The 16,851-nt window shown below is 47.0% G+C and overlaps 1 protein-coding gene across 2 annotated transcripts in view; it reads left to right on the forward strand.

Moving 5' to 3' along the window:
- The window catches only part of FAM171A2 (family with sequence similarity 171 member A2), a 241,041-nt gene that overhangs the window by 18,965 nt on the left and 205,225 nt on the right, over positions 1 to 16,851 (forward strand). The window lies entirely within an intron of this gene.

Below are 16,851 nucleotides of genomic sequence, written 5' to 3' on the forward strand. Positions count from 1 at the left end.
TGGCAAAGAATCTGGGAGTAAAGATGGACAACAGCCTGACGCTGGTGTCACATGTTCGTGGCCTAACGGGCACTTTCTTTGGGCTACTCAAGATGCTTCGGAAGTTTTTGCCCCTGCTCACAGAAGAGCATAGAAGGATCACTGTGCAGGCCTTAGTTGGTTCCAGATTGGACTATGCTAATGTCCTGTACAGTGGTCTGCCGGACTATCTTGTTCAGCGGCTGCAGGTTGTGCAGAATGCTGCAGCCCGTGCCATTTTTGGCCTCCATAGGCGAGTAGGAGCCTCCGGTTTGTTGCAGTCGCTTCATTGGCTGCCCATCCGGAAGCGGATCATGTTTAAAGTTCTGACGTTGGCTCATAAAGCGCTTTTTGGCGTGGGAGCAAAGTACCTCCAACGCAGGCTCGCCTTTTACAGTCCGGCCAGATCTTTGCGATCTGAATCATTGTTCTTGGCTGTGGTTCCTCGAATCAGGAAGGCACGTACTGGGGGGCGCTCCTTTAGTTTGATGGCCCCTCAGTTGTGGAACACCCTGCCTCTGGCCCTACGGTCCTCCTCTAATCTGCTTCACTTTAGGAAGAGCCTGAAGACCTGGCTTTTTAACCTTTAGTATTTCCGTTGTTTTCTTCCTGTTTCAGTTGTTCGCTGTTTGGTGTTATGTTTTTTATTTTGAGCTGCCTCGAGAAAGCGCCGGGACACTCCTTTGGAGTAGCCGTGCGCTATAAAAATAAATGTATAACATAACATAACATATAGGATTTGATTTTGATATCTCAGTTAGAATGGAACTGAATATGTATATGCATTTTAAAAAAACGAGTTGTATTCATTTGTGTTTAAAATACAGATTTTAAATACAAATTTGTATTTAAAATACAGATTTACAAATTCACGTCTCCAGCATAAGGTTCTGCAACCTCCCTGAATATTCAAGGAAAATACTTCTTAGAAAATGTTTTTAAAAATAAAATCATGTGTTGCCCATTTATCTCCAGCCTAGAAGATATTGGCCAGGACAGTCCCACCGTAAAACTGTGTGTAAACTGTGTGCCTCGGACAGTGCGTTGTTACAGCAGCCTACAGTTATTTATAGCAGCTACGGATTTCACAGTTGGATTGCAACAATCTTGTAACTTTTGCCAGTTTTCAGCACAGCCATAGCTTCTGAAGGTTATCGCGGGGCTGTCGCGATATGGGGGGAGGGGCCGCACAATGGATGGTTTGTGCTTAATAATGTGCAAGGTCCCTTAGGCCTTTGATAATTGTGCAACGTCGGCGCAAATCTAATTTTGCTGATTTGCGCTTAAATCAGTAATCCTGATCAGTTGTACGGCTGTTAATTATGCCCTGTAATTGACAATGTAATCCGATTCCCAAAAGATACGCTCTGCCGCGCTCCTCAGCACGACGCCCGAGTGGGTGGTGTTACTGTCCCTTTGAAGACACAGTTCAGAAGAAGCCCCTTATATAATACAGCGCCCGTTTTATTACTTTACTTTATTCATATGGGTTTCTTTAGCGCAGGCCGCGCCTCAAGGGAGTCGGAGCGCTAGACAGAAAAGGCAGCGGCAACGTAGAAAGAGTGACCGGACCTTGCTGCAGAGGCCAAGGGAAGAACACGTAATCCTGTGTCAAGAAGTGGTTGTCGATCACAAGCGAATTTATAGATATCATGATTCAAGGCAGGTAAAACACAGACGTATATATAATGTTCAATTTCAACTCAACCGGCTCATCAAGAGAAAACGATCTTTTGAAGATACTGGAAGCAGCGTGATCATGGCGGCGAGGATTTCATTAACATCCTCTGTGATTGACAGCCCCTAAGACAGACAGCCCCTGTGACTGACAATCTCTTTGCTGGGCAGAATCTGTAATTGACGCCTCCTGTGGCGGGCATCCTCTGTAAGGGACAGCCCTTTTAAGGTCCACCCCAGTGAGGGACGACGGGCTGTGTGTTGGGTACCAGCCCTGTGATGGACAGGCCCTATACACAGATGACCCTTACGACATATGCCTGGCATCCGGTGAGAAGACGTCCCTGGTGATGCGCACACCCGTTAGACTGCCTCTGTGATGGTCACTCGCCTGTGATGGACCGCCTCAATGCTGCAGAGCCTGTGCAGCGGGCACCCTCTGGTGTACAGCCCTTGCAATGGGCACTCCCCAAAAAAGGGAGATATGACGAAAAATAAGGAGGTCACACGGCTCCCAGACAAAACACACACACACACACACGTGTGTATATATACTCACAGGAGAGTGGGCCCAAGCGGAAACTGTGCCAGAGTCGTTCAGGGGTTCTCCCGGAATCCCTCAAACCCTATTTACCTCCAGCAGAATGTATCATCTGTGCTGGTGCAGTTTTTGCGTGGCATCATCATCAGGCTCCTCACCTGGGTACTTGCTTCCCCAAGTGAGTAATGACTCCTACTGGAGGGAGAGTGCCTGGTAAGTAATACTGGTGGGATCCGTGCAGTTTTGTTAAAATGACACCATTGTCCAATCTTTTGGAACATACAGCAAGGCGCTGTACGTCCCGGGAAACACACTCCACGTGAACTGGCATTTCTCTGAGGAGACTCATGGATATCGTTCACTGACTTATGATTGAAACTTGAGAATTTAGCACCTTGCTAGTGGAGCGTTTTCACTTTCTTGATATATAGATCTCTGAATTATTGCGCTTTCCGACGTTAATGGAGTTAACTACTTGGATACTGCACCTTCGAATTTTTTATACTACTCCTCTGACCAAGCTTGATTGCAGTTTGCCCTGAAGAAGTCTATGGCTTAGACGAAACACGTGCTGGCTGGAATCTACATCTATGTTGGACTGTGTCAAATGAAAATGAAGAACAGAAAAAGAATTTTGTAGTAACTACCATTGTGGAATGTTCTAATTACTTTGGACACTTATTGCTCAGGATATTAAAACTTATTTGAAAAAAAAGATAATGTTCCTCATTCAGAGTGTGGTCCTCGCCATACAATGAACACATTACAATATCATGAATACAATAGTCTCATATTGTACAAATGGCTTCTATGTGACTGTCAGTGATTTATAAACGTTTCGCTTAGATGTACTGGTGACCCAGTATCCTAGTTCATTATTTATTATGAACTGCTGTTGGTAACTACGGTATAATTGAATCAACCGAAGGAGCATTCTTCCTACGGATCGTTATACAGTATCCGATAAAATGACAAGTCTTGATATCACAAATAATCTATTCGTTATCATTCATATTCATTTATATTCAGCTCTTTAATGTTCCATTGAATCTGAAAATCCAGTATTTTCATGATAATATTGTAAAACAATTGGTTCTTCTTCTTACAGTACAAATAATGGTATTATTTAATTTGTTGTATCTGAGTGGATCCTCTGCCACCGCAACATGGTTATTGTCGTCTTAATTCACATCAGCCCATGAGTGTATACAGCTGTGCATCTTGGTTGAGCTTTCTTTACTGTCCAGATTTGTAAAAATCCAAATGCTTTCTAACTTGTGGAGGTGTCAATCACTATTCTGAGCCTTTGAGTGTAGAAGGATTAGTCCCAGTCCAAGGAAATAAAGTGCTTTTTGTTGTTGTATATCAGTTGTGTTCATGGGTGTATGGGATCTAATTTCTTGATGCTCCTCTGATGCTCTTCCATTCATATTTTCATTGTTTTTCTGTGCTGCCCATATACATGACTTTTCATAGACAGTATCATCTATAAATTTCGTAGGCACTGTTAAAGTTTATCTGAGTATTAATTCCAAAAAGTATAGTTGTCCTAAAATGGTACTTCCTTTGTTTCTGTCTAATCACACATTATAACTTAAGCATGTAAAGAGGCATACATTCTGACGGTCATAGATACATTCTCATTGAACTACTGTCTTACTGTTGTAATGGATGTGTGTAAATGGCAGTTTTGCTCTGATGATTTGGGCGGTTTCTTCCCAAGTAATGACTTCCTTTCTGTTATCAAACTACATTGATATATTTTGTTTACTGTATTAAGCTTGGATCCAAATCCGGTCATGGCTTCCCGTGCTCCGTCTTCAAACACCTTATCCTCTGAACAATTCCTTCTGATTCAAAGTAGTTATTTTGTGCTGTTTGTTATCTGATGTGTAGAATTGGCTGAGTGTGTGTAGAACCAAATTGTTGGCTGTCAATTTTCTGTTGAGACTGTAAGACACAATACTTAATGTAGGACTCAATATGTAAGAATCTTGCTTTAGTTGAGCTAACGTGGCTCCTGAGTTGTGTGATTTAATGCAACGGTTAAGTTTGTGCAGTGATTCATTTTATTTGGGCATATCTCCCTGCCGAGTCATTAGGATCTCATTTACGTACCTATTCCAAAAACTATATGCTGAATGTAGTTTACTGATGTTCTACAAATGCCATGAATACGTTTGCTTAGGTGGGCACATTTCGGCCCCATCACAGTTCCTTGTTTCTGGAGATAGATTGTGATGCTGAATATGAAATATTCATTTTCCAAACAGACCATGGTAATTTCTAGTATCACTGAGTAGACTGCTAGAAATTGTGAAGATAGAGATTTTAGGAAGGAGATATCCACTTTTAAACCATCTTGGTGTCGTATGACTGTATACATGTTCATTACAATCAAAGTAACCATTAAAACATATGATAGCTATGGTGCTTTAGTTTTGATGACACATCCTTGGTGTCACTGATAAAAGGGAGATGCATTACATAGGGTTGCATCTGCATGTCCACATACTGGGAAATTCCAGAAGTTACAGAATTGACATCAGATATTAGTAGTCTGCCTTGGTGGTCCACTAGATTTATGTCACCAAATGGAGTCCATGGGGGCTCTTGGCTTTCTGTGTCAGTCGCTGTGGCCCTGAGCAGCTCACTCATCCCCACATGGAGTACAGCTGGGTTCTTGGCAGAGTGTTTCGATCACTGTGGTCTCTCCTCAGTGGCCTTCAACAGGCCCTCATGGGCTCTAGGCAGGTCCTTGGCAGCGTTCGTCTAATTGTGTGGTCCTGAGTGGAGGAGGCGGCATCTGGTTGGAGACAGAGAGCAATGCATCATTTAGGCATTGGCACCATATGATGCAGATGGGTCCCTCCCAGGTCGCAATGAGAAGGAAGGAGAGATTGGGAGGTTGAAGTCTGTTCTACAGATCATTAAATGCATAGAATAATTTCACAGCGAACTAGAGATAGAGAAGAGAATTTACCAAGCAATATGCGTGTTGTATTATTGTAAGGGCCTGGAATGGGACATCACGTGCGCAAAGGCACTATAAATTGAGAGAAGGAATCTCCAGTGTTAAAGCATACTGAGCCTGCAGCGTGCACCAGACTAGAGCCGAAGAAGAGATACAGGGGCTGGACAGTGTGCTGTGGATGTGAGTTGGAGTATGGACCACACACGAGTGGGAGCTAAAGAGTGGGATGCAGAGGAGTTTGAGCATGAGTGATGGGAATGAAAGGGAGAGGTGAATTGAGGGATATGAACTGACAAAGCTGGAGTGAGGGATGGGGTGAGAGCTGAAGGGACAGATGTGAAGGGGAGGGAGCTGTAGTGAGAGGTGGGGAAGACTGTGAGCTTCGGTGAGGGATGTGAAGCGTCAGATTCAGAATGAGGAGTGTGACGGAGGGAGAGCTGGAGTGAGTGATGTGAAGAGGTGTGACCTAGACTGAGGGAGAGGAAGGGTTGAGAGGTAAAGTGAGGGGTGTGAGGGAACTGGAATGAAACGTGAAGAAGCGGGAACTGTTCAGGCTGATGTGAAGGGGTGTATGATAGAGCGAGGGTTATGAGGGACTGTGAGCTAGAGTAAGGGATATAAAGGAATGCGAGCTGTAACAGAGCATATAATGGTATGTGACTTCGATTGAGGGATAGGTAGGATCGCGAGCTAGAGTGAGGGATGTGAATGCGTGAGAGCTGGTGGAGCGAGAGGTGTAAAGAAGTGGCAAATAGAACAAGTGAAGTGAAAAATTATGAGCTGAAGTGAGTGACAAGAATTGTGAGCAAGTGATGTGAAGGAGCTGGAGTGAGGGGTGGGAGGATTGTGAGGTAGAGTGAGGGGTATGGAGGTGAGGGGAACTTAGGACCAAAGTGGTGTGAGTGAATGGAATCTTAGAGTGGTATGATGGCGCTGGGGCTGAAGCGAGGGATATTGCGGTTACATGGAAATGATTTCACCCACTTGTCATTGAACCAGCCAGGGCCGGACTGGCCTTTTGGTGACCCTGGCATTTCCCCAGCAAGGTTGGATGGGCTGCGATGATCCAGCTCTGAAAGTGCTTAACTAATGTATTTGAAAACTCTTCTTTCGTTTCCACTGGTTTCTCCCATTTTTTCTTAAAAATAAATCTTTGGGAGATAACACCCCGTACACACACAGACACACCTACATATACTAGATACCTTGCCGCACTCCCCTGCAGGAGACCTTGGCCTAGTTTGAACATTTTTTTCCCTTAAATGCACAATGAATCTGTGACATATCCCATAGCTCCCTCTCACAACTCACAAACTTGTACCATGGCACGACGCTGGTGTGACACACATAGGTGACCTTTTTGCTGAGGGGCAGCTGCTGTCCTTTGACGAGTTCAGGACCGCCCATGATGTCCCCGGGGGTTCCTTCCTCATGCATGCTGGCCTCCGACATTATGTTATGGGGAGGTGGGCGCCTGAGGGAATAGAACCGCCCACGAACCCATTACTGTCAATGCAATACCTCATGGGGACGGGAAGTCATCTGACTAAATGGCTCACTGTTGGTATCAGAAAGGGGAGAGCGATTTCGCTGTCGCCTCTCAGAACTAAGTGGGAGGGCGATATAGGGAGGCCACTGAGGGACAAGGAATGGGAGCGGATCCTTCAATTTCACAAAAAAGTAGCTAGGAACCCCAAATTTAAGTTCATCCAGCTAATGGTCCTACATAGGGCGTATTTAACACCTCACCGTTTACACGCCATGTTCCCTAATGTACCCGGCGCGTGCCCTAGATGCACTGTGGATGATGCATCGCTGACACACATGTTGTGGAGCTGCCCCAAACTAGGCTATTACTGGACCGCTATTAATGACTCGCTCACGGAGGCAGGTGCCTTACTCCAAACGCTCACCTTGGAATATGCCCTCCTCGGTCTGAGCCCAGCAGCACGTAAGAGGAGCGTAGCAACACGTTTTGCGGACGTAGCCATACTGCTTGCGAAACGTGCCATTACGATGAGGTGGAAGTCAACCAAGCCACCTGACCCCGAAATGTGGAAAACGGAAGTGATACGTTGGGGCAAAGCAGAAGGTGAAGTGCTACAATGCGAAGAACGCAGGGGCCTCAGGAAAACGCCGATTTCACTGGATTGGTTTACCATTCTGGGGAGGTTCGAAACTGGGGGTGATGATGATGAGTCTAATGGTTCGATACCCATAAACTGAAACTGAAATGTGTCTTGCACTTGGTGGGCTTCCATGTACCTTGCACGAAAGGGGTGTACTAGACTATGATACGGGATACCCCGTGATACTATTGCCTGTGTCACTGACTGATTGTGTGAACTAGCATATTTGATAAGTTCCGCTCTGTGGGAGCAACCGGGTACTATCTGATGTATGCATACGCAAAGTGAGAGTGTCTGGGTGGGATTCTTGTGGGTGGCGGGAGGGAGCTTCTCTATTCTTACGGGGTCTGTTCAATTACTCAGAACTGCAACAAAATTTGAAATGTACATTATACCTGCTGTTATTAAGCCTAGGCGAGCACGCTTACTACTGGTTTTATCACATAATAACAATTCTGTACTGTTGCTCTAACCACTATGCTAATAAACAGATTTTCAAAAAAAATATCCCATAGCTCCACTCTTGGCAGGCCTCGGTCCTCTGCATATTCTTTCACACTCCAAAGACACCAGGCCAACAGGTGAAAGAATCTGGAATAGACCATCTAGGTGGGGGTCCCTTTTACTTTTCCCATGAAACATGTGTACATTTGGAGACCACCCTCATTCTGCTCAGCTCTTCCCCAGCCCCATTCTCTCGTTGTAGAACAGACTTTAGATGAGAGGGTACCTATGGACTTTATGTCACACCCATTGTCTTCTTACTGAATGTGTATATGTGTGGTACCTCCCAACCATCAATTCTTATTCTATAGCTCAACGTGTCTGCCTCTCCTCCTCTATCACTAGTTATTGGATATGCACATTTGGCTGCCCATCGTGTAGTTGGGTCTGGCTCGCGCCCCCCGTCCTCCTCTTGTTCTTTATGTATGTCTTTCTCCCCCTCTCCATCCTCAGGATGGACTATTCTGCATCCCCTTCCCCGTTCTTCTATAAATAGGTGTAACTGACCCCATCACCCCCAACACTCTGTTCTGTGCATGGGGCTCACTGCCTTCCATGCCCCACTCTCTCCTTACCAGCAGTGGAGAAAGTACAGCCCCGCCCCCATTCGCCTCTTGTTCTAGAAGTAGGCACGACTGTCCCTCCCCATGTCTTTTTTAGTGCTGTAGGTTGTAGGTGGGGATGTATACCCTCCCCAACCTTGTTATTGCATAGGCAGACCTGTCTCAGTAACTTTACCCCGCTCTCCCCGCTGTTGAATAGGTAGACGGGGCTTCTGCCCCCTCCATACTCTCTTGGTATGACTAGACAAGTATAGCGCCTCCTGCTGTTAGTTCCCCACGCCGTGCACTAACTCCCAAGGCCGGGCCTGGAACTAACATTAACCAGCCCCACCCACATCGCAGTGTGTGATCGACCTTCCAGGGGCGTGTGTGGTTAGGGGAGTTCTCACCTCCCAAAAAGTTATACAAATGTACCTATACAGTGTACTTCACTGCACACAATTTCAAACTTGTGAGCTAAAACGCCTCAAACATTACAGGTAGCTCTGAAGGTCACCTCATAAAATGTGACAGTGTTTCAGGGTCCACCACCCTACTCGAGAGCAAAATTGTTGCACAGAACAAAATCATGCAAGTGCTTTTAAATAAATTATATGCCAGTTACAGCAACTGTGCCATAGCAAAGGAAGTTCTGATTATCTAATGCTGTGTGTCACAATGAATAAATGCAGATAAGACATCCTATGCCGGTTTTAAACTCTGTATTAGAACATAATGCCCATCGCTGTTCCTGTGCCAAGAAAGTGCCCATCATGGTGCTGCCTGGCTGCTGATGGTGTGTGACAGCCGCACGAGGATGATCGCTGCTGTTTAACAAGGCCAGAGCAGTGATGGGTGATAGCTCACTGTGCTAGCAGGATGCTGAGGGTGCCAGGCTGCCCTGGGTGCCAAGACTGGTCCTGATCCCATAAGCATGCTTAGGCCATGGACATTAACCTTATGAGATAGACTGCAGGCCCTGCTGGGAGTGAATGTTTTGCCAATGTGCTACATTCCGTCCATCACCTTGTGTGTTTTTCTGTTTGCCCTATGTGGGAAGGGTATGCCCAGATGTGGGTCCCGTGCTCACTACGCCACTGGAGTAAAAGCTATCCTGGCGATAACCGCTGTTAGCCAGAAACCGGTCCTAGCATGCTTGATTCCGGTCCAGAGAAGTCATGGCTTGGCAGTTCGGGCTAGACTGTTCCCATGAGGCACAGGGTCAAGGCTGATTTGCATATGGCCATGTCTGAAATGTGGTGGTGTGGTGAGCAAAATAACGATGGATTAAACCCAGATCTGTGACTGGGGGTGAATGTTTTGCCAATGTGCAGCATTCCGTCCATCATCTTGTGTGTTTTGCTGTTCGCCCTATGTGGGAAGGGTATGCCCAGACGTGGGTCCCGTGCTCACTACGCCAATGGAGTCAAGCTATCCTGGCTGATGATGGCGGAAAGCCAGAAACCAGTGCAAGGATGCTTGATTCCGGTCCAGGGAAGACATGGTTTGGCAGTTTGGGCTGGACTATTCCCCCAAGGGACATGGTCAAGATTGATTTGCATATGGCCATGTCTGAACTGGGGTGGTGTGGTGAGCAAAATAACGATGGATTAAACCCAGATCTGTGACTGGGGGTGAATGTTATGCCAATGTGCAACATTCTTTCCATCATCTTGTGTGTTTTGCGGGACGACAGGATCTGCATCGCTCCACTGTGAGTAGCACACAGCGCCAGCTGGTAATACACCACTGCCAGCTCAGGCAATACACCATTGCCAGCTCAGGCAATACATCGCTGCCAGCTCAGACAATACACCGCTGCCAGCTCAGGCAAAGCACCACTGCCAGCTCAGGCAATACACCGCTGCCCTCTCAGGCAATACACCATTGCCAGCTCAGGCAATACACCGCTGCCAGCTCAGGCAATACATCGCTGCCAGCTCAGACAATACACCGCTGCCAGCTCAGGCAAAGCACCACTGCCAGCTCAGGCAATACACCGCTGCCCTCTCAGGCAATACACCACTGCCAGCTCAGGCAATACACCACTGCCAGTTCAGGTAATACACCACTGCCAGCGCAGGTAATACACCACTGCCAGCGCAGGTAATACACCACTGCCAGCTCAGGGACCACATTGTAGGGATGTAAACCTGGTACGATCACTTCCGGCATTCCCTTTGTTTAGAGCTCACAGGTAGACCCCTCTTCCTGAAGTGGAGTAAATAACAGTGTCTCCCTCCTGCCATTCCGCTTATAATTCACAGGTAACCCCCTCGGCCCCCACTCCTCTTTCAGATGATGAGCAGACATGCCCGGCTCTGTCCCACTACTCCCTTTAGAATTGACAGGTGGGTGCCACTTCAGATGAAGAATAGACAAGTGTGACTTCCTCTCGCCATTCCCTATAGGAGTGATAGGTAGACCATACTTCCTGACGTAGAGTACATCTGTGTGCCCTCACCATTCCCTTTAGAAGTGACAGATAGCCCCCCCCCCCAGATGTAGAGTATACAAGTGTGCCCACTGCCATTCCCTTGAGAAATGATAGGTATACTCCCCATCCCTATAGAAGTGATATGTAGACTCCCCTTCCCTTTAGAAGTGATAGGTAGGCCCCCCTTCTCTTTAGAGGTGATAGGTAAACCCCCCTTCACTTTAGAAGTGTTAGGTAGATCCCACTACACTATAGAAGTGACAGGTAGACCCCACTCCCGTATAGAAGTGATAGGTAGACTCCCCTTCCCTTTAGAAGTGACAGGTAGACCCCACTACACTATAGAAGTGACAGGTAGACCCCACTCCCCTATTGAAGTGATAGGTAGATCCCACCACCCTATAGAAGTGACAGGTGGACCCCACTCCCATATAGAAGTGATAGGTAGTTCCCACTACCCTATAGAAGTGATAGGTAGGCCCACTTATCTTAAGAAGTGATAGATAAACCCCTTCTCTTTAGAAGTGATAGGTAGACCACACTACCCTATTGAAGTGACAGGTGGACCCCACTCCCCTATAGAAGTGATAGGCTGATTCCCCTCATCCAGGTGTATTAGAATTGACAGGTTCCTGCACGCGCTTCTCCTGCTTTAGAGTTCACATTCTCCTGCTTCTGTCATACAGGTTGTGCCCTGGGGCTCTAGAGGTGTTAGTCTATACGGTTCCCTCCGTTTAGACTACACGTGGGGTTTGCCTCTTCTTTTGGATTGGGCACTTTTGTCTCTTGCTGGAATCCTCCTTCTCTAGAGCAGACAGTCCTGACTCTCCCTCCTCCCAGCCTTTGTTTACATGTCCTCGCTCTGTCGGCTTGTGTCAGTTGCCAGATCTACTCTCTTGACGCCCTTCGCCTGCAGTCCCAGAGCTGAGGCTAATACCGTTTCTGGGAGCAGTCCATGGCGCTAAGAGCAGGGCGGCCATCTTGCTGCACATGGGTGGGGAGGCCGCTGCCGGAGTGTCGCTGTGTCTTCTCCGTACGTGTTTCCCTGGACGACTTTCTCAAGAACATGTCCAGAAGACACTCTTACTTGAGTAAGGGGCTGTTACAGGCACCCAGAGGTCGAACATGGGTTTGCTGTGGACAGTACCTGAAGTTGTGAGTTTTCTTTATGCTGTGTTTGTCTCCTTGGATGCCTTGAAGAAGAACATTCCTAGAAGCTGCTTTTACTGGCTCCCAGCTGTGAAATAGGACTTGATGTGGGCAGTGGATGTTTCCCACATGCGGTGGGAGGGCACAGGCGTTCCTGAGCTTTCTGTCATGTGGCCTTACCGCAACTTTTTATTAGTTCACTCAGCATTGTTTTCATGTTTCAATGGTTGGGTCTTTCAGCGGCCTGTTTCTGGCGAGGACTCTCTATTTCATGTATTCAACATTTGTTCAGCAGTTCCCTTTTCACATCTCTTGGCATTCCCTGTAGTTGTCATGGATCTGTTCTGTGGTTTCCTTCTATATTGATCTGAATCCTCCCTGCCCAGGATTTCCCTGTGAAGGAGCTCCCTTTATGCCTGCTTGGCAGTCGAACCCTCTACGAATCGAAGAGCTGGACGGAAGCACTCGATGAAAGCCACCCAGATCACATGTCCTCGCTCGCGGACGATGGGATGCAGTCCTAAGGTCCCCACTAGTGCACCGGTGATACTCTTGTTCACTGCGACCAACAGCTCGCCCTCTAAATATTCATCCTTCCTTTTGCTTAGGTTCTAGTCCAGACACACCGAGGGTCAGATTGATCATTCTTTCACGCAGCTCAACGCAGCAGGCCACTTTGCTGCGCTGCGTGAAAGCGAAAGGGCAGAAATGTACATTATTTACCATTATACGGCACACTCCTGTTCTTTCCTAGCGCTGGCGCACTTTGGGCTGTCTATCGCCAATGCCGGCACTCTTGCACCATAGTGCAAGGGTGCCTGCATTGTAGGCAGGATTGTTTTGTGCTGGAAATGGCACCTTCCCGCACCAAAACAATCCCGAGAGGCATTTTCCTCTTTCTAAGTGTGCTGAAGAAAGCAGCACACGTAGAAAGAGGAAAAACAAGGAGAAATACACTGCATTGGCCCTCGTTACGCCTCACCTGGGAGGTGTACCATTTTGACGCATTCACAGATCTATCACTAATGGTAAATCTGGGAATGTGCCAAAATCCATGAGTGGGTGCGTGGGTACACCCACACTGCACCCATGGAACGCCTAACTGCCGCAGAATAAGGCAAGGCAAGGCCGCGCCAGGATACTCCGGCAGTAATTGAGCGCGTTACAAAACAGCATAATAATAATAATAATAATAATTTGCACTGCCTTGCGTTACTATAGATTTATCAGCCATGCAGGGCCATGCAAGGTGGCCTTGCGCAGCTGGATAAATCTCACTTTGGTTTTGCGCCCTTGCTCCCCCTTGCGTGGCTTAAGGGTGATGCAAAACCTTGTTAAATCTGGCCCCCAGTGTCTAGGTTGCTTCAAATATCAAATGGTAGTCTATAGCAGAGACAGGGTTCGGCCTATCATGGGTGGCGGGTCACTTTTACATTACCACTCTCATTTTTTTGGGTTCATTGTCTCAGGCAGGAGTTCATTTTACCAGCGGCGCGTCAACGCGTCACCCCACTGCTTTCTGAGGTATGCAAAAGGAAAACTAAAATAATAATAACTCAACGTTATTACCATTGTATTTTTAGAACAGAGCCGGAATAGGGCGGGCGGGGCTTGACAGTCGTCAGAGGGAGGAGGAGTGGTTGATACACCATAAGTGCGCATGGCGGTTTGGCCGGTTGTCTTGGGCCGGACAAACATACATGCGCACTTGGCATTTCTCCACCGGGCTGTGTTGCACTGTGTTGTGGAGAACAGTCCCAGACTCCTAGGCACTGTCTGAGCAGCAAACCAGGCTGCTTAGACCAATCATGACGCTGCTGTCATGCTGATGACAGCAGCGTCGTGATTGGCTTAGGGGAGTCTGGGAGCCTGTATGCTGCCAGGAGCCAGGAACAGAGGGAGGACGGGAGAGGGGCGACAGGCTCGTAGGTAAGTCGTCTTTTCTTTTTTTTCTAATCTCCCCCCACCCCACTACTACTGTTTCCTCGCTGCCGCCACGGCATTCTACACAAATCATTTCCTGGTCCTCGAATTACTTCCTCTGTCAACATCACTATCTTTTGCAGCCAATCATCTCCTGCTTGGCCTCAGGATCTGGCAGTCCAGGCAGCAAACCTTTCCTGGACCACGCCTCCACATGGGCCCAGAGCTGGGTGCTCCAATCATTGGCATGCCGGAACTAGCATACAATACTGCTTGTAGACCGAAGCGTTTGTATAACAGGTTCGTGCCAGCTCACCAGGGACTTCAAAACCATAAGAGAAGCAACTTTGAGATCAGACGCTCTTTCATGACCCAGTGACTAGCAGGAAGCACCATCACATGGCCACTGACCCCAACAATGGTCTCTTGTTTTTTCTGGGTTTTTTTTCTTCTAAACGATCTGCTTTGAAATCTCGAAGCTACGACACATTATTAGCAGCCTTAAACACAAGCATAAAACGTCCATGTATTGGACCTAACTAAAACGACAGACATTCGAACGTTTAAAAGATTAGCAGTCATTTTTGTTTAATCACAGAATTTGCAAACCAGCTCAGAGAGCTTACAAGTTTATTTCAGCACAGGGAAATGGCATCCCCGAGTTACCATAAATGGCTCATCAACATTTTTTCAATCGTGTTTTTATATATATTTTAATTTGGTGTTCTATTTCAAATTTATCTTTGGTTTTCATTGGTAATGGTGTGAGTTCTCTTTTTATGGCTACAACCGAATGAAATGGCTCTTCAACATAGGATGACCAGAGAACTGCAGATACCTTGACCCCTGTCTTGGACTTTCCCTTAAACCACTGCATTCTGGGAGTTACACGCTTGTGTCAATTGGTCAAACACGTGCAGACAATGGCTTTCGTTTCAAAATGGCTGGCTATTGGAGGAGGAGATACTGGGGCTGGAGTTACTGATTACGGGCAGTTTCACTAGTCCAGTTACTTGCCATCACGAGCTGTTGGCCCCAGAATGGAAAAGAACAACTACCCGGTCCAATACTGCATACGGGTACCGGACACAGTTCACTGCAGAATTTTCTCCTGATAAACGCAGCACAAAATAAGCGTTTAGGAAAATTTACTTGAAAAAGAATTTGGTTTTGTGGGATGCCTTCCTGTAGCTGGTAAAACTCGGAATCAAACGTGTGGTCTCTCCTGCAGAATTACCACTCCGTGCAACCCCTAATGAGGCCACATGAAGTGGAAAAGGAAAACCCAGAAGCAATGTGTCCCAGTGACAGGGAGTCGTCTGGTAGCGGCACCCCTGCGTCTCGCCCTGCTTCAGGGTGCCTTAGCGGAAAGATGGAACTGATGGAAGGCCTCACTTCTTACTTGCAACGAATCCATCTCATTAATCTGATCACCTCCTGGGTTACCTCAGCGATCCTATAGACCATGGATCTCAAATCTTTGGCCTTCTTTGTGCCTCCGTCAGTCCTGGAATCCGGGGACCCCCACTGAATAATTATTGGAATCCGGGGACCCCCACTGAATGATTATTGGAATCCGGGGAACCCCACTGAATAATTATTGGAATCAGGGGACCCCCACTGAATCATTATTGGAATCCGGGGACCCCCACTGAATAATTATTGGAATCCGGGGACCCCCACTGAGTAATTATTGGAATTAGGGGACCCATAGTGACATTATTGGAAACCGTGGCCACCGGCCTAACCAATTTTGATGATTTAAACCGCAAAAGAATAGGCAAAATTACAGAAATAAGCATTCATCCCACTAAAACACAAATGAGGAAATATTTTATTTAATTCATGAACAAATACAAAAAAAAATCTCAATTTTAATTTTAATGGGAAGGTTGGAGATTTTCTAATTTCAATCAATCAATTAGGGTTGGTAAAGCGCAACTCGTGAGAGTCTGAAGGCGCTGGCTTTCAATTGAGACCCCCTTCATCCTTAGTATGTACTCTGTTTGATACACTAGTAATGATCCCACGGGTCAATCTGAGTACACCAATTACATATTTTGCCTCAAATTTCGAATTCCTTCACATTTACAGGTCATTTTTGTTCAGGGTTACATTTTGCTTCTTTATTTATATGCACTTTATAAATTTGTTAATATATATTTTTTCCAATCAGTCGTGGACCCCCTGTGTGGGCATTGTGGTCCCCCAGGGGTTCCCGATCCACAAGTTGAGTATCCAGCAGCAAAAAAGTATCAATCACAAGGTGTATTAATATTACCTTGATATCTCCAGTGGTCCTGTTTTTTATAGAGTTTTATATAGCGTGAACATGACCCAAGAGGGTATCCGAGCGCTTTACAAATGTTCAGGGACAGAAGTGAGGGAGACAAGTAGGTCAGAACAACAACAAGAGTATGCCAGATACAGGAGTACACAGGAGGACCGATATATCGTAACGCCGCAAAGACACTATACCAGAACAGATAAAAGCAATACCAGATAAGGCCCGGGTACAGTGGCCTCAGAGGCCCTCCAGTCTGTGCTATGCAGGAGCCTGGGTCTCCATGCACGCACTCCACGGGTACAGTGGCCTCAGAGGCACTCCTGTCTGTGCTATGCAGCGACATGAGTCTCACGGCATGCACTCTATCGGTACAGTGGCCTCAGAGGTCCTCCAGTCTGTGCTATGCAGCGACATGAGCCTCACGGCATGCACTCTATCGGTACAGTGGCCTCAGAGGTCCTCCAGTCTGTGCTATGCAGCGACATGAGCCTCACGGCATGCACTCTATCGGTACAGTGGCCTCAGAGGTCCTCCAGTCTGTGCTATGCAGGAGCCTGGGTCTCATTACACAAAATGTACGAGTATAATGGCCTCAGATGCCCCCCTGTCTGTGCTATGCAGGAGGGTCTCATTGCACACGCTCTATAAGTACAGTGGCCTCAGAGGTCCT

Source organism: Lissotriton helveticus, chromosome 5_1 (assembly GCF_964261635.1).
Source record: "Lissotriton helveticus chromosome 5_1, aLisHel1.1, whole genome shotgun sequence".
NCBI classification, from domain to species: Eukaryota; Metazoa; Chordata; class Amphibia; order Caudata; family Salamandridae; genus Lissotriton; species Lissotriton helveticus.